Consider the following 26,195-nt stretch of genomic DNA (forward strand, 5'->3'; position numbering starts at 1 on the left):
TATGAAGATATATTGAACTTCTGTCTTGGGAAAATAAATTAGCTTTTAGGAATTCTGAAGTAATTATGTCAGTGCAAGTTATAAGAAACAAATTATAGTTGCCACAACAAAGAAATAATTATTTAAAAATATCATCAGAGACCAAATTCTGCCTCCATGATAAGACCTAGATAATTGGGTTCAATTTATTGTCCTGACCCTTGGTATTTAAATCCATAAGATGCTCATTCTTGAAAAACCAAAGTTCAAATGATTTAAAAAGGTCCACATTTGAAGCAAGTTCAAGATTATTAGACTGATATCTGTGATGTCTGTGTGCATTGATGGTAAAACCACTGCCAGCATTGTAAGTGAAAAGCAACAACACACCTACAGGATTTTATGTTATCCATTATGTCACCAATGGCCTGTGAAAGACATTTTACCTCTAGAGATGTTCCCAAATCTTACTTTTCACTTAAAACACTAGTAAATATTTTTAATTTTGTTTTTTTTTAATTAACTTTAGTAAGTTCTTGTATAAACAATTACTATGCTATCTTGTTAGGAACTATTTTTACACCTGACTTCGAGAAAGTCATTTGTCCTAGGTACTTTGACATTCTGATTCCTGGGGCAAACTTTAATAGACATTTCAAGCAAGGCTTGATTATAAAACAATCTACAACCCATTAGTTGTAGCTATATTAAACCCGTAGCAATCAATCCCAATGCCTGGGTCAACTAAATGAGGTAGAAGGAGTGAATTGCCTGAAACTATGGGTTATTGGAAATCTCACTGATAGGAAACATCAGGAAAATGAATGCTCATCTTCTTAACATTTACTAGGATGAGAATCTTTCGTACGAATTTATTTTGCTCTGGCTTTGTAAAGGTGAATCAGCTGATATTCTCTGATATATATTTTAAACTGCTTCAGAAAAGTGATTGAAAAATGTTAGCCAGTGTGCAATTTTTAAAAGTTAGGCTACCAGAATCATTTAACTGATGTGGTTTGTGGCATTCTAAATTAAAAACATATTTTGGTCCTATTTTTTTTTTAATTTTTATTTATTTATGATAGAGAGAGAGAGAGAGAGAGGCAGAGACACAGGCAGAGGGAGAAGCAGGCTCCATGCACCGGGAGCCCGACGTGGGATTCGATCCCGGGTCTCCAGGATCGCGCCCTGGGCCAAAGGCAGGCGCCAAACCGCTGCGCCACCCAGGGATCCCTGGTCCTATTTTGTATTTTTGGCCAAAATTTTTTAGTTCATTAAACCCAATTCTTAATATCTTCTATTTTTGTCATTCAATGGAATAAATTTTGTTTGCTGCTGTTTATCCCAGCAAGTGTGAAACCAGTCCCCATAGTGAGTCTACCATTGGAGTCAGAGCCATAGGCAGGATGAGCTTGTTCAAAGCTGTGATCACTCTTATCTGCCTCCCCAGAGCAAAAGGCAGAGGCCTCTTTCCCAACAGTCCCCATCCTAGCCACTCCTTGGTGGACATAAATAACATATTTGTCACGATTCTCATAATGGAAAAGATAAAAGGTATTTTTTTCCAAAGATTTTATTTATTTATTCATGAGAAACACAGAGGCAGAGACATAGGCAGAGGGAGAAGCAGGCTCCCTGTGGGGAGCCTGAAGTGGGACTAGATCCCAGGATTCTGGGATCATGCCCTGAGCTGAAGTGAGACGCTCAAACACTAAGCCACCGAGGCATCCTGATAAAAGCTATTTTTGTCTTACTTTTACATTTATAATTAGAGAATTATTGATGGATATATGATGTTTGTGCAATTTTCAATAATATCCAATCAAATATAAATATGTATAATCAATCAGTAAATTAGTTCACTTTTCAATAGATATAAACATTCTTAGTCCTTTTATGATATCTGACACTTTAAATAATTAATCATAAGATTGATGGTTCCACATGGAAATTTCCATGTGTCAATTGATAATTCTCACAATCTCAAGGCAGTTACTATGAATCTCCTTCATAGGAGAAGAAATACCTACATCACTTCCTTCTCTCCCTTTCCCTTCTCCTGTGGATAACTTTCATTGTCTGAATCCAAAATACATCAGAAAAGGAGATTAATTCAGTAGAGTGTCGACAAAGTATTATTAAAGTGCAAGGTAGAGAAGCAAGGTTGGATCTACAGAAAACAAGAAGAGAATGTTCAGTATTTAGTGAGCCTTATCTCAAATATTACAATGACTCTTCATCATTTCACTAGCTGAAAATTTGAACCTCAGCTTTCTGAGAACATGCAGCTAATCAGTGGTAAAGCTAGGGGTTAGGCTCCTAATCATCTAATTCAAACTTTTGCTGCTTTTATTATGTGTGTCCTTCATAAGCAATCATGTGCCTTACAAAATCCTGGATATTTCTTTTATAAACAAGTACATTTATAACCTCAGACCTCAACAATGATGATTTCACATTAAGAATACATTGAAACAAAAATAAAAAAATAAAAAAAAGAATACATTGAAACTTGCAACCACTGACCAAACCACTCCCTTTACACAGCCTATCCTTCTAATTTACAAAAAAAAAAAAAAAAGAAAAAAAAAAAAGGTCTGGTTTTAACCCCTACTTAAATATGTATATATATCTCCCATCACACTAAAAGCTACATTGTACATTTCAAGATCTGAGCTTGTTTTGTTTTGCTTATCCTGCTTCATTGCTTAAAAAAAAAAGGCTGTAGTATTATTTGCATTTGTCCTGTTCATTTTCAGTCATCCCCTAGTCCTACATCTCCTTGGCATTTAACACAAGGTGCAGTTCAGCCCATTAGATTGAGAACTGTGTCTTCATCTTGGAGACCAAAGCAAGAAGCAAGAATACCCCCTTTAACTGCTTACATTTCTGTATTAGGACAGAAGCAAACGAAAAGAATTTCAGACAAGAATAAAGGACAAGCCATGAAGCTAGCAAAATTAAGTGAGAGAATTAGCATTCCAATATCATCCACTTATTTGTTCCATAGAAAGAATATGGAACTGACGTCAAGAAAACTATTCTCAAACTAAATATGCTACTAATTACTACTTCCTTTTTTCCCCCCCATGTTTCTCACTGCCTTTGATCAGATCTGTCCAAAATGATTCAACATTTATGGAATAAACGAATTTAAGTTTATGCAGCAGGCTTCTTTTCTTCTGTAGTGAGTTTTTTTTTTTTTTTTTTTTCTGCAGGCTTCTCAGCAGCTGGTTTCTTGGTAGCTGCAGCCTTTTTTCCCACCAGAGGTTTCTTCTGCTTCTTAATGCCAACAGCCTTCTTTCTTCCCCACCACGGGAATTGCTACTTCCTGTATGAACTGGCCAATCACTTGACCTCAGTGGACCTTGGTTTCCACTGATGTTGAACTGTTAAAGGAATATTATAGATCCTCACAGGGTTCTATTGGGATAAAAGAAGATTAGAGATGTAACAAATTAATAAAATTATAAGGAAGAGTTCTTAAGAATTATTGATCATATTCATTATTGCCTATTTTCTTCTTGGACTATTTATTTTTCTGTTGGCATGATACTTGTTTTATTTTTTTCAAAAGATGTTGGCTTCTGTGGAGTACTCTGTGTTGAAGAGAGAGAGATGGGAAGGAGAGAGTGGGGGTAGGGTGAAAGAAAAAGGGGAGGGAGAGAAGGAGAGAGAGTTATTTCTAGGTTCCAGCACGTAACACAAATTTATGACCTAATTTATTTATTATTGAAAATGTATTATTAAATTGAATGAGCAGAGCACATACGTTGCTATTGCTGGAGGCAATCATAAGTCACATTCTGACAGGTTACATGTATTTAATGCAACTATTTATTTTTTATACATGAGAAATGAATAATTTCTTTAGTAATTGTCAAATTATACACTTCCTGAAATGCATGGAATCTTCTTAGGGAAATACATTTACCAAAATGTCATGTGAATTTATGCATATTTCAAGGCAGATTCAGAGAAAATATGTAGAACAGCGTCCTAACTTCCTTTCCAAAGGGTGACATTAAAGGATAGCTTCAATTTTATTGTATTATTTTTGTACATGTTTTAAAATTGTTTAAATAAAATATACTCAAATGTAAAATAGAGGCTAAATATATAGTCCTACAGCTATTATGCAGTAATAAGGTAATGATTATTGTTTTCTTTTCTTTTCCCACTATTTTGGGGGTGGAGTGGGATAAATCTATTAATTTGGTTTCACAATTGCCTAAAGATATTTGATAACGACAAGGGATCTTTGTAGCATTCTAACTGTGCCCTGTGGGACTCATCAACTGACACTTGACCAGAAAAATTGGCATAACCCTTTTACCAAAAGTCAATAATCTGAAACCAAAAGTGAAAAATTAATTTACTTTCTGGAATGCCAGTGCTTGTAGGGGTGTGAAGTAATTTATAGCTAAATTTGACGACCTGGTATTTTCAGTGTCATAATATGAATTAGGAGGATAGGTGGTGTATTATATGGCAGATCCTGAGAAAAAAATTATTGTGAAGTAACTCTATTTTATCTCTGGTAATTTTTAGTCCCATAATACAAACCCTCAACATCCACTACCTCAGGGAATAAATTACTATTTAGTCTTTGGCATTCAGGCAAGAGAGGAGACTATTCTTCAGGGTAATATATTAGACCTGAGATTGAAATATTCTAAGAAATGTATTTTTTCGCAAATTTATGTTTTCAAAGAAGTATTAAAAGTTCCGGGATTTTTTTTTCTCCCAGAGTCATTTGGAATACTATGTTGAGCTTCACTGAACCTCAGTCTCTTACTCATTTTAATGCCTATCCATAGACTGAGCATATCTCACACAGTGGCTCTGACAATGGATTCAAATGCATTTAAATACATAGCATGTCCTTCCTATCTCACTTTCCATCCTTGTCATAAAATCTTATAGTCCATTGTTAATTTTTTTTTATTTTTATAGACTTTTAGGCATTATAATTCCTTTTCTTAACTATCTCTAAAACTTCTAGAAAGAATAATTAAAACAAATGCACAAGAGCTTACTTAAGTGGAATGTCAATGTGTAGCCAAGAAATGATTGAATTTCTCTCCCCACTTTGTGTGTTTACCTGTTAAACAATGGTACTATGGACCAGTGAAAATCTCAAAAATATTCATTGGTGTTTTGCAAATGTAAAATAGTTATATTTCAAGAATCATAGAATGGTTCTATGGTCCAAATCAGAGCAAACTTTTACTAGCAAGGTCATTTTAAATGAGGCAAAAAAGAATCTGTCCTTAAACAGTCCTCCCAGAGCTGGCTTGCTTTCTTCTTCTTTTTTTTTTTTTTTTTAAGATTTATTTATTTATTAGGGACAAAGAGAGAAAGGGGCAGAGACATAAACAGAGGGAGATGCAGGACTCCATCCCTGGACCCAGGATCATGACCTGAGCCAAAGGAAGATGCTTAACCACTGAGCCACCCAGGCATCCCTGGCTTTCTTGATTATATATTAATTTATTAATTTTTTAGGTATAATTGAGCACCTACTATGTACACTCAGATGCTGGAGAAGCAAAGAAAATCTGCTTTTGAAGACATTTATATATAAATAAATTATACTTCCATAAACATGAGAAAAACAAGGTATATTTGACTGCTATCGGAGAGAAATGGCAAATGAATTTGTGGATAGTCATAGGTTGAAAATATTTCATCTAGATAGGCAAACATGAGAAAGGAGTAGGATATGGGGGGAATAAAGGCAGAAGTAATAAAGTGAGGAAAGGCACAGAAGGTAAAAAGCATATATAAGAGAAAAGGAAAATAGGGAGGAATATGGCTTTAAATTTTATGATTTAGCTGGACTATTATTAGTAGCTCTGAATATGATGTTAAACAAGATATGGCTTGAATCTAGCCACCTGTGAAAAGCTATTTTCTTTCCTTCACAACTCTGGATGGCATGTTACTTTGTTTTGCATCACCAGAGGGGAAAATCAAGCACAATTTAATTTAACAAGTCTTTATTAGGAATTTACAATGGGCAGCACTCTATTAGGGTTACAGAACACATAAGCTAGAAGAAGTAAGACTAACATAGTGACATAACAATGAGCAGGCAAGAGTGAAAAAGAATCTACTCAGGATGCATACCCTAATTATGGCTGTTGGAATTTTCACTTTCATATTCTAAATCGCTAGTAGTTAACATCAGAAAAAAATTAGTTATATCAATGTATTATTTGAGTCTTGTGCATGAATGTATATTATTTGTTTAGCAAACACAGTTAGCATTAAATTTTATCTCAGCAAGTATGTTTGATGCCTTCCCAAACCTGTGAATTAAAAGGAACTTAAGCATCACCAAGGAAAAGTAACCTTACCAGGTTGGCTCTGTCAGCATTTGCTGTTTGAACACTGATACGCAGGAAGGCTCCCCAGACCAGTGCTCCTTATACTCATGTATATCATCAACTTGGTACGTAACATTCTTGCAAGGTGCTTGCTGAAAACACAGCTCCTATGTTCCCTGCCTTGGATTCTCATTCAGAGAGAAGAATCCTTAGCAGAAGAATCCAGAAGTTCTGGAATCCAGAGATTTTGCTGGAGGTGGTCTGCAGACCATAATTTGAGAAACACAACCTTAAAACTCAGTGTATGTAGACAATGTCCCACCACCGTGCAAGCAGTAAACTACCTATCAGGGACTCAACAGTAAAATTATCTATCTACATGTTTGAAAGTAAAAATGATAACATTAGTGACTTCTATCTAAAATTCCTCTTTAACTCTTATGTATTATTTGTAAGATAGCAGATAAGGTTCCATCTCCTCTGATGGTAATGATGGATAAGGAGTCCCTGGAGTCCTGGCTTGTGAATGGTTCTGGGGCTGATGAGTTTTTTCTTGAAGAAAAAGATGTTATAGTCAGTCTTGTCTGCAATGAAGGCAGAAATGTATGTACCAAGTGGGGTGAAATCCCTGTGTCTTTACTTTCCTAAGATGTGCTTTACATTTCTTTGTGTTTAGCCATTTATATTTTCTTGTCTTCTGAGACTTGGCAGTGGTTTCTTCTTTTTTCAGAGTTGATCTTCTCTCACTCTTTTACTTGTCTTTCCTCTTTGCCTAGAAACACGTTTGCTCTTAATGCAGTAATACAGCCACCTCTCAGCCCGATTGTTTGGCTTCCCTTGATGGGCAATCTATATGGAGAGTCCCACCTTGTCCAATACCTATCCCCCGCCACCCCTGCCCACAGCAGGGCTCTCTTCTCCCTGTCCCTTCTCTGTTTGTGAACATTCCTCCCCAGTCTTAAAGGATCTTTCCCTTTCTTCTCTCCATTGGAATAATTCTGATTCTGTCTCAAGGCCCAGCTCAAGTAGTAGTTACTGGCTTGTTTCCTCCCAGCTGAGTGATAAATTGTTTAAGTTTGAAGTAACATAATGATGCAGCTTTTTACATCTACTGTGCCGGTACAGTGGCAAACAAGTTGTATATAATTGGAAAACAAAGTCAAATAAACAACTTTCTTTATGATAACAGATTAAAATATGTAAACCAATTATTGCTACTTAGTTGAAAATAGTTCACATCAATGCTGGAATATAATTTAGCTAAGCATGAGAAACTCAGCTTATAAATAATTCTAAATCCAAAACAGCATTTTGTGCAGATCATGATACATAATTACATATTAAGTATATGTGTTCATCTGTAATATATATTATAAACACAAATATATATATTATACATATATATAGAACAATAGGGAGTATTGGATGGGAATTGGGATTTTAATAACTAGCAACAATTTCATCATTACTCTTGCTAAATGTTACTAATTCTTTAAAGAAGGAAAGAAAGAAATAAAAGAGGAAGAAAGAACAATATCTTAAAAGTTTAGCTTATGTCTAGACTTCCCATGATTAAAATAGGCACCTGTTCCACTTAGACATTTAGCTTGATATCTATAAAAATCTGTTTTCTCTTTATCCCCTCAAGTGCTAAAACTTGCTAATAAATGACACAAATAAAAGGCTTACAGATATATTCATTGAAAACAATTACAGCCTAGAGATACAAAGAAAGTTCTTTATCCTCTGCCTATGTCCAACTTCAAGGATCCATGTATTGAGGATTCGGTTTAAAACAAAACAAAACAAAAAACTTGTCTGTAAAATATGATCACCTTCCTTTTACTCAAGATTCACTTTGGAACTTTTGATTCGTTATGACATTTTTACTGAGTTCTTTCTTTTAATTGTGTATGTTCACACTTGGGTTTTAGGTATCTCTGAACTTATCACTTAAAAGACCTTTGTAATAGTCTTTCAAAATTAATGAATCAAATGCTGTGAGCACATGGATTTCTGAAGAACATTTTAAAAAGGCCAGGCTTTAAAAGTCAAGGATGATAAGAAAGAGGATCAACTAAGTGCTATAGCCAATAATCCAACTCACTCCTTAATGCTTCTGAATTTAAAATTAGAAGTGTTTCACTACACCTGAATTACTTGAATTACTTTGGTTCAGATAAGTAATTCCAATAGATCAACCTTAGAGATAATCTTCTACCTTTAAATTTAGACTCCCTGAAATGTGTGCTCTCCTCAAAATATCATTTTATAGGTTGAAGATGTTGTCCTAAGAAGATCTAAGGACCTTTAAGATGAGAAACAGATGAGATATGTTACATGGCATGCATAATATGTTTGACTCTCTTCTTAAAGTTTCACATTTTGATGTAGTTAGACAGTTAAAATACAAATCACCAGACCCTTCATTATACTTGTATCACTCTAAAGAGAAATGGGAGAAAATAACAGTTATTGTAGTGTTATGATAGTGAAGAAAACTAATTAGCTTAGGTCAGAGGATAAAAAGCAGAATGGTAAGCAGTTACTAAGCATTAAAAGAAAGGAAGAGATAGATTTCATGAAGCAATAGATCAAAGGAATAAAACCCAGGCTGAGTTAAGTTCATTGCTAACACAATTCCTCTTAATGCAGTAAAGCAAATGAAAAATCAATTAACTAGAAAGGATTTCACTTTATATTCGACATACTCACCATTTCCACTCTCCAATGACTTATCAAATTTGCATAAATAAAAGTCATAATTAATGTAAATGTAGAGTACACAACCATAGTTTTCCTTAGGGATCAAGCAATGTCAAAAACTGTTAGAGATGCTACTTAATATTTCAAGACACCTCTGTAGTACTCACGGGTAAAACACAAAAGGTGCAAAGCAATGTAAATAAATATATGCAAGAGCCAATCAAAGAGGGTAAAATGGATATGTAGAACAATCTCCTACAATATTTGATTACCAGTCTACTTAGTAGGCTAGGTGTAAAATCTTTAAAGATTATATCTGAGTAACAAAATCCTACCGTCGAAATGGTCAAAAGCAGGAAATCATTACATGATCTTATTTACACAGATTAAGAAATAAGTAACACAGTCTGGTACACTACAGATAATATGTAAAGTTGATTACTTCAGTTTCTAAATAAAGTAAAAAACGGCAGTGTTCTTTAGTGCTCCACATAGTTTTGCTCTTTCATAGTCTCTTGGACACTCGTAATTTTCAGAAAGCTGTGAAACCATTTCACACCTCTATATCCATCCCTCACTACCGGGGTGTCAAATGCAGCCTCAGTTTAACTTCATTAGGTAAGAGCCATATTATACTTCTTACAACAAAGCTCTACCTTCAAAATGAGATTCCTCTCTGTCCCATTTATCAGTTGAGGTCCCTCTTCTGGGTTAGTTCGAGTGCATTAATCTGAAAAATTCATTCATGCCAAAAGTCATTCATGAGATACTGGGTTACCTCAGTTGAAAATAGATCTCCACTGTAACATCTGGTCTACCTAGGCTTTATTTTAATTTGTGGATTAGTGAATTAATTTCAGACACCATTTATAAATAATTCTAAATCCAAAACACCATTTATAAATAATTCTAAATCCAAAACAGCATAGGACACATATGTTAAAGAAGTTGATTCATATATTTTCAAAGGACATTTCAGGTGAGAGCAAATACAGAATAGCATGAAACAGAACGGACAAACATCCTGCCTCAAACTCTGAAATGTTAAAAGTGTTCAGGAGCATACATCTGGGAAAATTCACAAAAATCCAGGAAACTTTGCAGTGATGATAAAATCTGGTAAGAGGTTTTCATAAGACCTCTATTTACATAGATGTGAAGTAATTTCCAAGGAAGCCACTTCTGTAACAAATCATTCCAGCCCTGTAATTCACAAATCCTTAACTAAAATGATCTCAACTTTAAAATATTTATGTTTACATCTATGGGATTCATGACAGTTAATACCTACTAATGGATGTGTTCAGAAATGAGAAACTTGAATATGAAGATATTTAAAATTATTTATTTTTGAGTTCCAGTATAATTAACAAATAGGGTTGTATTAGTTTCTGGTATACAATATAATGAATCAGTAAATCTTTTGATTTGCATTTCCCTGATGATGAGTGATGTTGAGCATCTTTTCACAAATGTGTTAGCCATCTATATGTCCTCTTCAGAGAAATGTCTTTTCTTGTCTTCTGACCATTTCTTAATTCAAGTTTTTGGTTTGAGTTCTATAGGTACTTTATGTCCTAACCCTTTACCAGATGTATCATTTGTAAATATCTTCTCTCACTCATTAGGGTGCCTTTTAGTTTCATTGGTTGTTTTACTTCACAGTTCAGAAGTTTTTATTTTGATGTAATCCCAACAGTTTATTTTTGCATTTATTTCCCTTGCCTCAGGAGATATATCCAGAAAAAAATATTACGATGGCCTATGTCAGAGATTACTGCCTGTGCACTCTTCTAGGATTTCTATGGTTTCAGATTTCATATTTAGGTCTTTAACCCATTTTGAGTTTATTTTGTGTATGGCTCAGGAAAGTGGCCCAGTTTCATTCTTTTACATGTGGCTGTGTACTTTTCCCAATACCATTTGTTAAAGAGATTGTCTTTCCCCGTTGTATATCCATTTCTCCTTTGTCAAATATTAATTAACCATACAATTGTGGGTTTATTTCTGGGTTCTCTATCCCATTCCATTGATCTATGGGTCTGTTTTTGTGCCAGTACCATAGTGTTTTGATTACTATAGCTTCGTAATATAACTTGAAATCTTGAATTGTGATTCCTCCAGCTTTTTCTTCAAGATTGCTTTGGCTATGCAAGTTCTTTTTTGGTTTCATACAAATTTTGTTAGTTTTAGTTCTGTGAAAAATGCTGTTGATATTTTGATGGGATTGTATTCAATCTGTAGATTGCTTTGGGTAGTATGGACATTTTAATAACATTTATAGTGCAAATCAATGAGCATGGAATGTCTTTCCATTTGTGTAGTCTTCAATTTCTTTCATCAGGGTTTTTTAGTGTTCAGAATACAAGTCTTTTACTGCTTTGGTTAAATTTATTCCTAAGTACTTTACTATTTTGGGTACAATTGTAAATGGGATTGTTCTCTTAATTTCACTTTTTTAAAAAGATTTTTTGATTTTAAGCCATCTCTACACTCAACCTGGGGCTCAATTTCACAACCCCAAGAGATTAAGTCACATGCTCTATTCACAGAGTCATCAGGTGCCCCTCTTAATTTAACCTTCTGATGCTTCAGATTTCTGTCCATTGATTTTGTATGCTAAACCTTTACTGAATTAATTTATCAGTTTTAGTAGTGTTTTGGTGGAGTATTTAGGGTTTTTTATGGATAGTACCATGTCACCTGCAAATAGTGGGAGTTGTACTTATTCCTTACCAATTTGGATGTCTTGTATTTCTTTATGTTGTCTAACAGCTGTGACTAGGATTTCCAGTACTTCATTGAATAAAAATATTGAGAGTGGACATCCTTGTCTTGTTCCTAACCTTAGGAGGAAAGCTTTCCGTTTTTCCCGCTTTGAGTATCATTTTTGCTCTAGATTTTTCATATAAGGCCTTTATTATTTTGCAGTATGTTCCCTCTAGACCAACTTCTCAAATGTTTCTTCTGCATCTATTGAAATGACCATGTCTTTTATTCTTACACTTGTTCATGTGATGTATAACATTGATTAATAGGTGAATATTGAAACATCCTTGTATCCTGGAAATAAATCCCACTTGATCATGGAAATGATTTTTTAAATATATTATTGAATTCAGTTTGCTAGTATTTTGTTGAAGATTTTTGCATCTATGTACATCAAAGATATTGTCCTCTTCTCTTTTTTTGTAGTTTCTTTATCTGGTTTTGGACTCAGAATGATATTGGCCTCATAGAATGAGTTTGGAAGTTTTCCTTCCTCTTCTATTTTTTTGGAATAGTTTTGAAAAAACTAGGTATTAATTCTTCTTTCAGTGTTTGGTAAAATTTGCCTGTAAAGCCACCTGTTCCTGAACTTTTGTTTGTTAGGAGTTTTTTGATTACTGATTTACTTTCATTGCTGGTAATTAGTCTATTCAAATTTTCTGTTTCTTTCTGATTCAGCTTTGAGAGGTTACCTATGTCTCAGAAATTATCCATTTCCTCAAGGCTGTCCAATGTATTCGCATAATGTTTTCATAATATTCTCTTATATTTGCTTGTATTTCTGTAGTGTTGGTTGCTATTTCTCCTACTTCATTTACGACTTTGTTTATTTGAGTACCTGTTTTTCCTCCTCTTCCTCCTCCTCCTCCCCCTCCTCTTCCACTTCCTTCTGATGAAGCTGGCTAGATGTTTATTAACTTTCTTGACTTTTTCAAAAAATAGCTCCAGGTTTCACTGATTTTTTTATTTTTTTTTGGTTTTGTTTTAGTTTCTGTATCATTTATTTTTGCTCTAATCTTTATTATTTCCTTCCTTCTTCTGCAGGTTTTGGGTTTTGTTTGTTCCTCTTTTTCTAGCTCCTTTAGGTTTAAGGTTAGGTTGTTTGAAATTTTTCTTGCTTCTTGAGGTAGGCTCCTAGAGGTAGGAAGTTTGCTGTAAATTTCCCTCTCAGACCTGTTTTTCCTTCATCCCAAAGATTTTGTACCAATGTATTTTCAGTTTCATTTGTTTCCATGTAATTTTTTAATTTCTTTTCTGATTTCTCGCTTGACTCATTCATTGTTTAGTAGCATGTTATTTAGCCTCCATTTATTTGTGCTCTTTCAGATTTTGTCCTGTAGTTGATTTCTAGTTTCATATCATTGAAGTCAGAAAAGGTGCATGGTATGACTTTGATCCTTTGAATTTTTTGAAGCTTGTTCTGTGGCCTAATATGTGATCTGTTCTGAAGAATGTTTCATGTGCACTTGAAAAGAATGTGTATTCTGCTGTCTTAGGATGGGATGTTCTGAATAGACTGATGTTAGAGCCATCTGGTCCAGTGTGTTATTCAAAGCTACAGTTTCCTTGTTGATTTTCTGTTTGGATGATCTATCCATGTAAGTGGGGGTATTAATGTCCCCTACTCTAATTGTATTGCTACTGACTAGTAAATTTATGTTTGTTATTAACTGTTTTATATATTTGGGTGCTCGCATGTTGGGTGCATGAATATTTGCAATTGATATATTTTCTTGTTGGATTCTCCTCTTTCTTATCGTATCTTATCCCTTTTTGTATCATTCCAGTCTTTGTGTTATCCTTGTGCAAGGGCCATGCTAATATTCTCTGTATCATTCCAATTTTAGTATATGTGCTGCCAAAGTGAGCACCAGTCTTTATGTTAAAGTCTATTCTGGCCAATATAAATATTGCTTCTCTGACCCTCTTATGACATCCATTTGCATGACAAAAATTTCATCCCTTCACTTTCAGTCAGTAGGTGTCTTTTGATCTGAAATGAGTCCCTTACCCGGAGCATATAGATGGGTCTTATTATTGTTTTTTAAATCCACTTCGTTTTCTGTTGATTGGAGAATTTAATTGATTTAATTTCAAAGTAATTATTGAGAGATATCTATTGCCATTTTGATACTTGTTTTGTGATTGTTTTGTAGTTCATTTTTCATCCTTCTCTAGCTCTCCTCCATGGTGTTGGCTTTTTTTAGTTATATACTTACACCCATTTCTCTTTATTCTGTGTATATCTATTACTGTTTTTTGACTTGCAGTTACCATTAGGTTTACATATAACATCTTCTGCATATGGCAGTGTATACTAAGTTGATAGTCACTTAAATTTGAATCTATTCTTTACCCTTCTCCCCAAATTTTAAGTAAATGGTTCCATGTTTTCTATCCTTTAATTTTATGAATCCCTTGACTGATTTTTACAGAAATACTAATTTTTACTGCATTTGTGATTTAGTTTTCATACTATCACTTATAGTCTTTCCACTCAAAGAGTTCCCTTTAATGTTTCTTAAAGAGCTGATTTAGTAATCATGATCTCTTTTAACCTTTCTTTGGGAAATTCTTTATCTTTCCTTGTATTCTGAATGATAGCCTTGCTGGATAGAGTATTCTTGGCTGCAGATTTTTTCCTGTTCAGCACTTTGAATATATCATGCTATGCTCTTCTGGCTTGGAAAAATCTGCTATTGTCTTATGGGGTTTCCTTTTCATGTAACTATCTTCTTTTCTCTTGCTGCTTTGAAGGTTTTTCTTTATCCTTTTTGCCATTTTCATTCCTATGAGTCTTGGTGTGGATCTCCTGGGGTTGAATTTTTGTGGGGATCTCTGTGCCTCCTGGATCTGGATATCTATTTCCTTCTCCAGAGTAAGGAAATTTTCTGCTATTATTTCTTCAAATATACTTTCTGCTCCCTTTTCTCTCTATTCTTCCTATGAGTCCCAATAATGTGAATATTATGCTTGATGGAGTCACTGAGTTCCCTAAGACTAGTCTCAATATGCACATTTTTCCCTCTCATTTATTCACCTTGTTAATTTTTCAATTACTCTTCCAGCTTATTGATTCATTCCTCTGCTTCCGCTAATTGGCTATTTGTTCTATCTAATGTCTTTTCAATTTCATTTGCTGTGTTCTTCATTTGTTTCTTCGTTTCTTTGTTAAGGATCTTATGTCCTCCACTCTTAAGTCCAGTGAGTATCTATATTACTTATATCTGTTTTGCTGTGGTTTGGTGGTGTTCTTTCATTTGGGAGATATTCCTCTGGTTCCTTAGTATGTCTAACTCTCTCTGTTTCTGTGTGTTAGGAAAATTGCCTTTAAAGGTAAGGGCCTTATAAAGAAAAAATCCTGTAGTGCCATGCAGTGAAGTGTCTCCTGTTCTCTAGGGCCTGGTGCTTCAGGGAGTATCTCCTGTGTATGCTGTATGTACCCTGCTGTTGAGCTGTCCTCTTTTTCCTTCATTCCAGTTGTCTGCAAACACTCTTTGCCTGTTGTGTGCTGTGTTTGGTCTCTGGCTGGTTAGGGACCACACATTTTAACAAGGGGTATGCTAGTTTGCTTGTGAAATGTGACCTCTAACCACTGCAGCCAGAACTAAGGCCCACAAAATCCACAGGTCAGGAGATGAGGTGTTGTTAGAGGTTTGAACTGATATTCTAGGGGAGGAGTTCAAGGTACCAGGACTGAGGCGAGTGTAACTGTCAGAGGTGGATTTTTGCTATGTGGGGCTTGGTGTGAGCAAGTTAGGTAGTGAGTGTCAGCCCTGTGCTGGTTTTTTCAGGTGGTCAAGTGTTTATGCTGGTTGGGGGAGAGAGTGGGTGAGGGAAATGGTATCTATTAGCCCCTTTGTTCCTGGAGCAGTCTCCTGGAGATTCTTGCCTCTCAGAGTCAGCTCTGCAATGAATGAATAATCCCTCTCCCTTCCCCGGGGCATTTTTCAAATTGCTGCTTCTGCACCTTATCTCCACTGGCTGTTTTTCCTGCTATCTCTTTAGAGGTGGGGGCTTGACTTCCTGACATCCTCAAGGTTCCCCCTGAGCCTACCTTGCTGATTTTTAAAATTCCAAGCTTTAAATTATGCTGATTCTAATAACTCACAAAGTTCAGCCCCTCTTGCTTTCAAAGCTAAATGTTATAGGAGTTTGCCTACACTGTGCAGGTTTCCCAGTGTGATTCTCTCCTTGCAGATTCTCAGTCTGTTTCTCTCCCTTCTCTATACACTCCTCACCCCAGATCACTATGGTCCATTTCACTCCCGAACTGTTTCTCCACCTTCCTACCTTCTGTGATGTGGTCTCTTTTCTACCTTTAGTTGTGGAGTTTGCTTTGCCACATTTTGGATCATTTTTTGGGTTATTTACACTGATGTGTTATCTAGTTCTGCCATCTTCTCATCCTCCTCTGAAGATTTTTTAATAAAAATTATCACCGGAAATATTATTTCCACAAATTTCCATTACTCTGATCCAAGACATGAGGCAAAACTAAGCATTACTTACTGATGTGGGATTCAGAATTCAGAGGTGGGTATAGAATATAGGATCAGAGGTGAATAAAATGCATTAGGGCAATTTAAAAATAATGAAAAGAAAAACAAAGAAGAAGGTTGATGAAGTGATTTATTTCCACTATTGGCTAAACTTATGCAAATAACTGAAAACTTTATCAGCTGGTGAATATTTTACTCAATATATGTTTTAGAATTGATGTGATATATTTATAGAGTAACTTTTCTAAGAAGTATTCTAAAGCCATGTTGAAAAGAAGCTATTAGCAAAACATTCTAAGCAAATACAAATGAAATAAGAATTCTCTGAGGAATTATAAAGAGGTTAGAAAGAAGTATAAAATTACCCCAAATTTTCAGAATATTAGTCTGAAGGTAAAGGCCACACTTCTATTCCTAAATTAAGGCTTTTAAGTTTGCTTTTACTGCAACTTTGTTATGGGTAGCCATTTTTTCACTGAATCTATATAGATTTTAGAAACAATATTTAAAAAATAATATAATTCTCAAAGTAATTTGATAACTATATATTTAAATAATTGAAAATACAGTGCATTTTAAGATGAGTGGTACTGCGCATAAGTAAAAATGTATTTAATTTTAGCTAATTCATTCCACTGATTCTATCTCTATATATTTTCACCATTCAATAAAATGTGATATTTGATTTAGAAAAATCCTATGAAAACAGATAACACTGCTGAGCTTTGTTGGCATAGCATTTGCTTATGAGAAAATAGCCAGACCCTTTTAAAACTTCATAATAACAATAATCTCACCTCCAATGGTGGTTATTAAACTTATGAAAATGTATACCATAAATATCACTAACTGGGAAAGACTGCATCTTGAAACCCTTAATGTTTAAATCAATAGTAGTAATATAAATGTTTTTATGATTGAAAAAAAGTAATTCAAACTATAGTGCCTGTAAGATTCATAATAAAAAAGAAGTGTATAGTTCAACCTAGAAGTATCACATGGTGAACATTTTAAAAATATGCCTAGTTCAAATTAAAATTATCATCATTTTCAGAGGCAGGCAGGAAGGACAAGAGAATATTACCCATTGCTTTCTTCACTTGTCATTAATAAGCATTATGCTTTTCATAATTTCAATAGACCCAAAGAGAGTACAATAAAATATATTTTATTTCATTTTGAAGTGAAAATAAAACCATCTCATTAAGAAAATCACATTATAATGACTAGAGAACAACTGTGCCTACATAACTTTATTGGGAGCAAAGGCTATCCTTAATAGACACAAAGTAAGTACATTACTAAAGTGATGAATTTTCTGTCATACATTTTTAATTAAAGCCAATGTTGTCACTAAAAAAGATACTTCTTTTTTCACTAACTATGAGTATCAAAGGCTCTTGGGATAAAGAATCATAGAAAAAAGAAGGATGTTCATGATTTTATGAGCATTACTATAGAATTATATAGCTAAAAAAGATATGGGGGCTGGGGGGCTGTTCTCTTTTTATTTTTGTCACTTCTACCTGTGATCACTTCTGCCTATGAAGGGACTTTAGTATTTTCGGGAAATTTTTTTTTTTTTTTTTTTTTTTTGCTTAATTTAGGTTGTTAGACAAACCTCTTGTTCTTTAGAAGGCATCCTGATATTAATCATCCTGTCATTAAGCCTTAGGGAAATTCCAAAGAAATTGCCCTGTTATTTACCTACAAAATTTATAAAAAGGAAGAGTCTTCAATCTGATCAAAATTTTCTTGTCAATGAGGAGAAAGATGAATCCAATTTGCTTTTAGGCATTTAATTTTCACCCACCTCAATATAAATATTTTTCCCTCTGCTTCACTGAGGTATAATTGACAAGTAAATTGTAAGATATGTCAAGTATACAAGGTGATGAATCGATATATGTATACATTGTGAAAGGATTTCCCCAATAATTTAATTAACAGATCCATCACCTCTATGCTTATATGTTTATTTATTAATCAGTAAGAACATTTCACTTTTACTTGCAGCATTTTTTTGTTAGTGAATCTTCTGATACTTTATTATCTTTTAAATTTTAATTCCAGTGTGGCTAACATACAGTACTATATTAGTTTCAGGCATACAATATAGTGATTCAACACTTCCATATATATATGGAATATATATATAAAATAATTTAAAGATTTATCTATTTAAGAGAGAGAGAAAAAGAACACACATGGGAGGAGGGGCAGAGGGAGAGAAATTCTCAAGTAGACTCGCCTGCAAATATGGAGCCCGACACATGGCTTAACCTTAAGACCCTGAGTTCATGACTCAAGCTGAAATCAAGAGTTGATGCTCAACTGGCTGAGCCTCATAAGTGCCCCTCAACACTTCCATATATTATTTAGTGCTCATCAAGATAAGTGTATTTACCTCTCTTCCAGTAACCATCTCTTCTCTATAGTTGAATCTGTTTTTTTTTTAATCCTTTGCTCATTTGTTTTATTTATTTCTTTTATTTATTTATTCATGAGTGATACACAGAGAGTGAGGCAGAGACAGAGGCACAGGGAGAAGCAGGCTCCCTGCAGAGAGCCTGATGCAGGACTCCATCCCAGGACCCCAGGATAACAACTTGAGTTAAAGGTTGAGCCTGTGGCTCAACCACGAGCCAGCCCAGGTGCCCCTTTTTGTTTTGTTTCTTAAATTCCACACATGAATCACATGAATGAGATCATATGGTATTTGTATTTCTTTGACTGATTTATTTTGCTTAGCATGATACTCTCTAGATCCATCCATGTTGTTGCAAATGGCAAGATGTCATTCTTTTTAAAGTCTGAATAGTTTTTCATTATATATATATATATATTTTTTTTTTTCCAGTAAATACACAGATATCCTCCACAACTTCTTTATCCATCCATGCATTTCTGGACACTTGCTATTGTAAATAATGCTACAATAAAAAATGGGTGCACATACCCTTCAAATTAGTGCTTTTGCATTTTTTGGGGTAAATAAAGTGATTTATTGGATGTGATTACTGGATCATAGGGTAGTTCTATTTAACATTTCTTCTAGAGTTAGCTTAGCGGTCATGAATTTCTTTACCTTTTGTATGGAAAACTCTATCCTGGGACACTGGGGTGGCTCAGTGGTTGAGCATCTGCCTTTGACTCAGGGTGTGATCCTGATATTCTGGAATGGAGTCCCGCATTGGGCTCCCCGTGAGGAGCTTGCTTCTCCTTCTGCCTCTCTCTGCCTGTTTGTCTCTTATGAATAAATAAATAAAATATTTTTTAAAAACCTCAAAAACTCTATCCTTCTATTCTGAATGATAGCCTGCTGGATAGAATATTACTGGCTGCAGCTTTTTTCCTTTCAGCAGGTTAAATATGTCATGCCACTCCCTTCTGGCCTACAAAGTCCCTGCTGAAACATAAGCTGATAGCTTTCTGGGGTTTCCTTTGTATGTAACTGTTTTCTTTTGCTGGTTTTAAAATTCTCTCTTTATCATTATTCTTTGCCATTTCCATTACTATGTGTCTTGGTGTGGACTTCTTTGGGTTGATTTTTTGGGGGACTCTTAGTGCCTCCTGAATCTGGATTTTTGTTTCCATCCCCACATTAGGGAAGCTTTTGTCTATAATTTCTTCAAATAAATTTTCTTCTTCTTTCCCTTGATCCCTACAATTCCAATGGGATTATGTTTGATGTTGTCACTGTTTCCATTAATCTATTCTCCTGTTTTATTATTATTTTTTTCTTTCTCTTATTTAGCTTGATTGCTTTCTATTACTCTCTCCTACTTGATGCTGATTGGTTCTGCTACTTCTTAGCAGAAGAAGAATAACCAACTTATTCCCTCTGGTGTGTTTTTAATTTCAGTTACTGAATTCTTCATCTCCGACTGTTCTTTTTTATGTTTTCTATCTCTTTATGTAGAGTCTTATTGAGATCCTCCACTCTTTTCTCAAACCCAGTGAATCTCTTTATGACCATTGTTTTAAATTCTCTCAAGCATATTACTTATTTCTGTTTCCATTTAGGTCTCTTGCTGTGATTTTTCTCTTGCTCTTTCATTTGGGACATATTTCTCTCTCTCCTCATTTTGTCTAAGTCTGTTTTTATGTGTTAGGAAAGTCAGATATATCTTCTGCTATTGCAAGTAGTGGCTTTATGAGGATGATATCCTGAGGTGCCTTGAAGTGTAATATCCCTTGTTCACTTGGACTTGGCCCTTCAGGGGTGTCTGTTATGCATGTTTAGCTGAGCCACATTTGCCTTCAGTCCAGTCATCTGCAAATGTCTCTCTTTGCCTGTTGTGGGTAGGGTTAGGTCCAAAGAAGAGTGCACAGGTGGGGTGTACTTTTAGCAAGCTATGGAGATGAGTATGCTGTGCTCATTCTCACAAGTGTCCATGTATCCAGGCTGGGGAACAGGGGAGGAAAATGGGCCTACTAGATCTTTTGTTCTTACAGAAGTCTCCCAAAGATCCCTGCCTCTCCAGCACAGGCTGAGGTTAGTAAACACATCTCCTTCCCATATGACTCAGGCTTTTTCCAAAGTGCTGCTTCTATGCTACATCTCAACAGGCCTGTTTGTTGTGCTGTGTCTTTAAGATTGGGACTCAGTTTCCCATTGCTCTCCAGGCTCTTCCAGGGCCAAACTGTCTGATTTTCAAAGTTCTAGGAGGTAGAGTCCCCCTGATTGTAAGAACTTGCAAAGTTAAATCCCTTTGGTTTAGACAGCCAGATGTTATGAGGATTCATCTCCCAGTGTGGGTCTCCTATGCCTGGCAGGGGTCAGCTTCTCTCCTTTCTCTATGCCTACAGTGTTCTTCCCTCCTGCAGACAAGTCTAGCAGGTCTGATTTGGTTCCTATGTGTCTACACTTACTATCATTTTCAATGTGGCTACTTTTCTACCTTTAGCTGTTCTGTGACTTTGGCTCATTTTCTACATTATTTACACTGATATAGGTGTTTTCTAGTGATATCCATGGGATGATTTGAGTTCAGGGTGCTACTACTCCACCAAATTTCCCAGAATCCAGTAAGTCTTAATTTATAGCTGAGGTTGTGGTATAATTTTTAAAATATCAGATTTTTTTTTTTTTTTTTTGTCTATGCTTAGTCTCAGCTGACTGTTAGAGGTAATACTTCATCTACAATGAGGCAAAGTGGCTAATATAGGGAAGTATATTAGAAAGGTTGTTTAGTTACTGCTAGAGTTTTAGAACAGTTAACTGGGAATTCATGTGAATTTTCTTTAGAAATCCTGTGAGAACATGGTTTAAAAAGTAATTAAATGAAAATTAGTTTACCTCAATTCATTTGAAATGAGCAAAAAATCACCATAATCCGGGAAGTTATGTAAACACTAAGTGTTATTAGAAAAATTTGTATGAGTTACTTCTATAGAATAAATAACACATCTTAAACCAGATTTTAAAAAGTGGTTCATTAATTAAAAAAAAAAAAAAAAAAAGATTTTTTGAAACCACCAAATCTCATAGCCTGCAAATAGGGAATGGCTATCAACAAAAAATGGGTTGTCCAATATAACAAAAATACAGGCTAATAGTTAAATTTGGATTTTATATTTCAGGACATACTTATACTATTTTTTGGCAACCCAGAAACCCTGTATGAAAGCCTTTTCTCATTATAAAACAGAAACAACAGATACCTGACTTTTTCCAGCATTACAGATAATGTTAAAAACAGCAGCAATCACACAGAAAACCACATTTCTCAGCAATCAGGATGAATTAACATGCATGTTTTAAGCTTTACTCACATATTCTACTAGAGAACCCAGATGGCGGAAGAAGTCTCAATAACTCTAAACCTATGTAGGATTCATTGCTTTAAGTCACATACCAAAATTACAAAATTCTTTGTAGTTTTATTTCTTGAAGACGTAATTCATATATAAATGGGTTTACATTAATATAAAATAATGCTCTAAATTATATCTAAATAAAACAGTGTCCTACCCAGAAGTATCATTTTTATCCTGATTTTTCTTTTTTCTTTGCCCTGACACACTTGCAAGGGTATCTATGCTCTAATTGGCATTAGACATGGAATTCTGGAAATCTGCCTCAGATAGCCTCACTGTTTAATCAATTTTCTAAGCCAATAATCTGGGAGCAAGCTTTTCCTATTTTTCTATACTTTTCATATCCCTAGTCATACTCATAATATTTTCATGTCATTTATCACTTTTATATTCCCAGCTCCTCATAATTTCTTGTCTAGCTATCTACAAAAGCATTTTAATGGTTACTCTGTTTTATTTCTTTTTGTTCCAATACAACTTCCATATTGGAACCAGAAATATTTCTATAAACAGAAAATGTATTATTATATTAATATATTACTTCCCCGCTTAAATACTTCAGTGACTTTCCTTTATTTTCAAGTACATACCCCTTAGTTGAGTTATAAATTCTGTCATGGTCAAAGTGTAGTTCCTTTAGTCTTTTCCTCTTTAGATTACATTTACTTGTCTTTCAACTCATCTCCTCCGTATGGATCCTTCCTTGATTTCATGAGAATGACCTGTTTGCATCTTCTATGGCCTCGTTGAACCATCTACATAAACTGTCTTGGAGGTCTTCTTATTTGCTCTGTATTGCAATTATTCCTACTAAAATGTCAGTCACTCCTATTTGACCCAAAAGCTTTCAGAGCAGAATATGTCTTTTAACTCAATATATGCCTAGTATGGTGTTTGGAACATGGCAATCACTCAATAAATGCTTATAGGATGACTATATATGTGAACATCCTGTGTACTAATTCTAAATCAAACAGTAACTGGTAATCATCTTGGGGAAAATATTTAGTATACCTGGTTCTTTGTTTCTGAGCCATAAGATAAGGGATGGAGTCAAGAGTGGTCAGTAAAATCTTTTTTACTCCAGTATTCTCAACTATATTTAAGTTTGGTACTCATTTTTCTAACACATTGAATTTTTCTGAAATATAAATTTAATCAAGGGATGTATTTATTGTACATTTGCTACCCCTGTGGCAGTTCCAAAAGTACAATGGGAAGACATGAATGACATATCACTGTTCAGGTAGCATAATGATCAGAGACAAGGATCATTTATCATGCTTCAACTAGACCTTAAATTATGATGAAAATGCACTGAGACTCACTTCTGCTGATTTCATTAAAATGTAGTCATATCCTCGTGTGGCAGGCATTTCAGCTCAGACTCCCCACTGGCAACTTTGTAATATTAAAGGACAACAAAATGAGTCATGAATGATGAAAATAGACTTACAAATAATAGAATACCTAAAGGTGAAATATGTTCATTATTGTTTGTTTTTGAGTAAACAAAAGCAGCTATAGATGTTAATTTGTTTTAATTAAGTGGTTATTATGCATTTATATTATTCAAACATTTACTATAACCAGTTAGTTACCGTTTATGTCCTGAAATGGATGTAGCCACAAAACAAACTATGTCAAGGCAGCGCAATTAGGTATATGTCATCCTATATTTACTGAACCAGGAACAGTGAAGAGAAAAAGGAACTCATGTGTTTTACTCATTCAAATTTTCCAATCTATGGAGGCCCAATTATGTGATGTATATTATATAAAATGCGAGATATACTACAGAAATAGAATTTCATCTCAGACATTAGCAGCTGACAATCTTGAATAATCCACATACCACTGATAAGGATAGAACTATGAATGAATTGTGTAATGGGTTCCATGAGAAGTAACTTTTTCTTTTCGTTTTAAGAGAAATATTTTAGGGGTGCCTGGGTGACACACTCAGTTAAAAGTGTGAGTCTTGACTTAGACTCAGGTCATGATCTCAGGGTTCTGAGATCCAGCTCTGTGTTGGGCTTCATGCTGGACATGGATTAAGATTTTCTTTCTCCTCTCCCTCTGCCCCTCCTCTTTCCCTTCACCCTGTGTTTTCTCTCTATAAAATATTATATATATATGTTTACTCTTGAAAAGCAACTTCTATTGCTTTCATGAAAATATTTGACTGGAGTCTTTTCAAGTTTGCCAAGGACCAGAAAATGTAAAAAGAATTTCAAGTGCTGTTGAGGTCTTGGTTCCTTTTGAGAGTTTAATGAAAGATTATGAATTCTGAAGAAAAATGCTAACTGCATAAATAAAGACATTCTTGCATGTAATTTGCACTCTGTACAAGAGATCTAAACAAGCTGAATGACCTACTTTAACAGAATGAGCAGTACTTTAATGGAAGCAGGTCTCTACAGTGTTAAATTTCTCAATGAAATGGAATAAAAAAACAACTAGAAGTGATACTGAATCCATAGGGGTAGGATGGGTGAGTTTGTAAATTGACTTTGGGTTAAACTAATTCATGGCAATTAATGAAAGAATATAATAGAGTTGTTTTTGAATATATTAGAAAAAAACCACAAAAATTACATTTACCTTACTAATTTACAGAAGAGGCAATTATTTTTGTAAGCTGTATATTGACCACTATAACTCTTATGCCACTTTATAAAAAAGACTAAAATAGAAAAATAGCTTCACCTGCAATCTCAAATTATAAGGGAGTCACATTCCCATAGCAACTCTCACTACTTACTAGGCATTGACACATTTTTGATGATATGATGCTGTTCCTTAAATATTTAATGGATATTAAGGCTGGTTAATAATTCTGAAAAATCACTGAAGGTGTCTACATGCTGGATTTGATTTATTCTATCTTCCACTGAGAATGTCCTGGAAAGATCTTATTTAGCAAATCAGTTCCAAACTCAGGACCTAGATAACACTTAACTTTCCTAGATAACATAAGAATTTTTCCAAAGCTTCAAACAGATAACATTGTTCACTTACTGTGCTCCCACAGACTCAAGTCAAACAATCACACTATAATTCATTCTGCTCGAATTCTGTAGTCAATATCTTCTGCTAGATTATGACTCCATTACAGCAGGAACTGAGTCTCATTCATCTATGTTACTTCAGCCACAATGCTTGTCAAGGAGGTGAGCACTCACATTGGTTTGCTGAATCAAAACACATTATTTAATTTAATAGCTTTCCTCTCCAAATGTAAGCACATTATCAGTGGGTGTTAAGAATATGTACCCTTTCTTATTAAATTCTAAGAAGCTTTATCAGCAAAGCAGCCATGTTTATCTTACCTACCGAAAACCCAACACTGGTCACGGTGCCTGGTACATTGCAAGTGATCAATAAGTAAGTTCTGAATGAAGATTGAACAAATTAGTTCAAAGGAGCATGAAGAATAACTCAGGAATATATTACTCAAAGGAAACATTTTAAAAAAATGTAAGTAAGAGTAAGATTTTTCTTTCAATTGACAGAGTTCCACAGTATTTATTAATGCTGTAGGCAGGGTCTGGGGATGCACAAAGTTCAGCATATAGTCCTTTACATCACAGCCATTACAGAGCAATAAGGGAAGAAGCAAAGTTATTTTGGTGAAGAGCGCCCTGGGAGAACTAGAAGCTTTCTTTAAGATGTGAAAAGTGCAGAGAATTCCAAAAAGAAGTGGGTATCTGAAACCACGACTCACTACTACCCACAGATACTGGGCTCTTTGAAGTATAGTGTACTCTAGTATTTCTTAGCTTAAAAATTAAATGGAATACAATTTAACCCTTTTTACCCCCAGTCATCTTTCATGTTCTCCTGCCACTCTTTACTAAAGTGTCACTTTATCAGCAGGGCCTTTTCTAATTGCCCTAGCCCCCTGCACTTTCGACTCCCTTCCCTGTTTCCACAGCATTTACTTCCATTTGAAAAGCTATATATTGTGCTCACTTGTTCAGTATCTGTCTCCTTTTCCAGTACAATGAAAGCTCTTTGAAAGCAGGGACCATTGTCTAGAGTGGACTGGACTGGCTGGCTGAATAAATGAATGAATGAAGGC

At 34.7% G+C, this 26,195-nt stretch overlaps 1 long non-coding RNA gene and 1 other non-coding gene across 10 annotated transcripts in view; both read right to left on the reverse strand.

Moving 5' to 3' along the window:
• Window positions 1–1,211: 1,211 nt before the first annotated feature.
• LOC140608082 (uncharacterized) overlaps window positions 1,212–26,195 on the reverse strand; it is an 848,352-nt gene continuing 823,368 nt past the window's right edge. For 5 of the 9 annotated variants that reach the window (XR_012010065.1, XR_012010062.1, XR_012010058.1 and 2 more), the window contains 3 exons: window positions 25,133–25,305; window positions 23,440–23,512; window positions 1,212–3,578 (listed from right to left, as the gene is read on the reverse strand). This is a non-coding gene — a long non-coding RNA (uncharacterized lncRNA). The remainder of the gene's footprint in view (window positions 3,579–23,439; window positions 23,513–25,132; window positions 25,306–26,195) is intronic. The other 4 variants (XR_012010061.1, XR_012010060.1, XR_012010059.1 and 1 more) reach the window with 3 other exon arrangements.
• Window positions 13,551–13,657, reverse strand: LOC140608489 (U6 spliceosomal RNA). The gene has a single exon (XR_012010512.1). It is a non-coding gene; the product is annotated as a U6 spliceosomal RNA (small nuclear RNA).

This window comes from Canis lupus, chromosome 17 (genome assembly GCF_048164855.1).
Source record: "Canis lupus baileyi chromosome 17, mCanLup2.hap1, whole genome shotgun sequence".
Classification (NCBI taxonomy): Eukaryota; Metazoa; Chordata; class Mammalia; order Carnivora; family Canidae; genus Canis; species Canis lupus.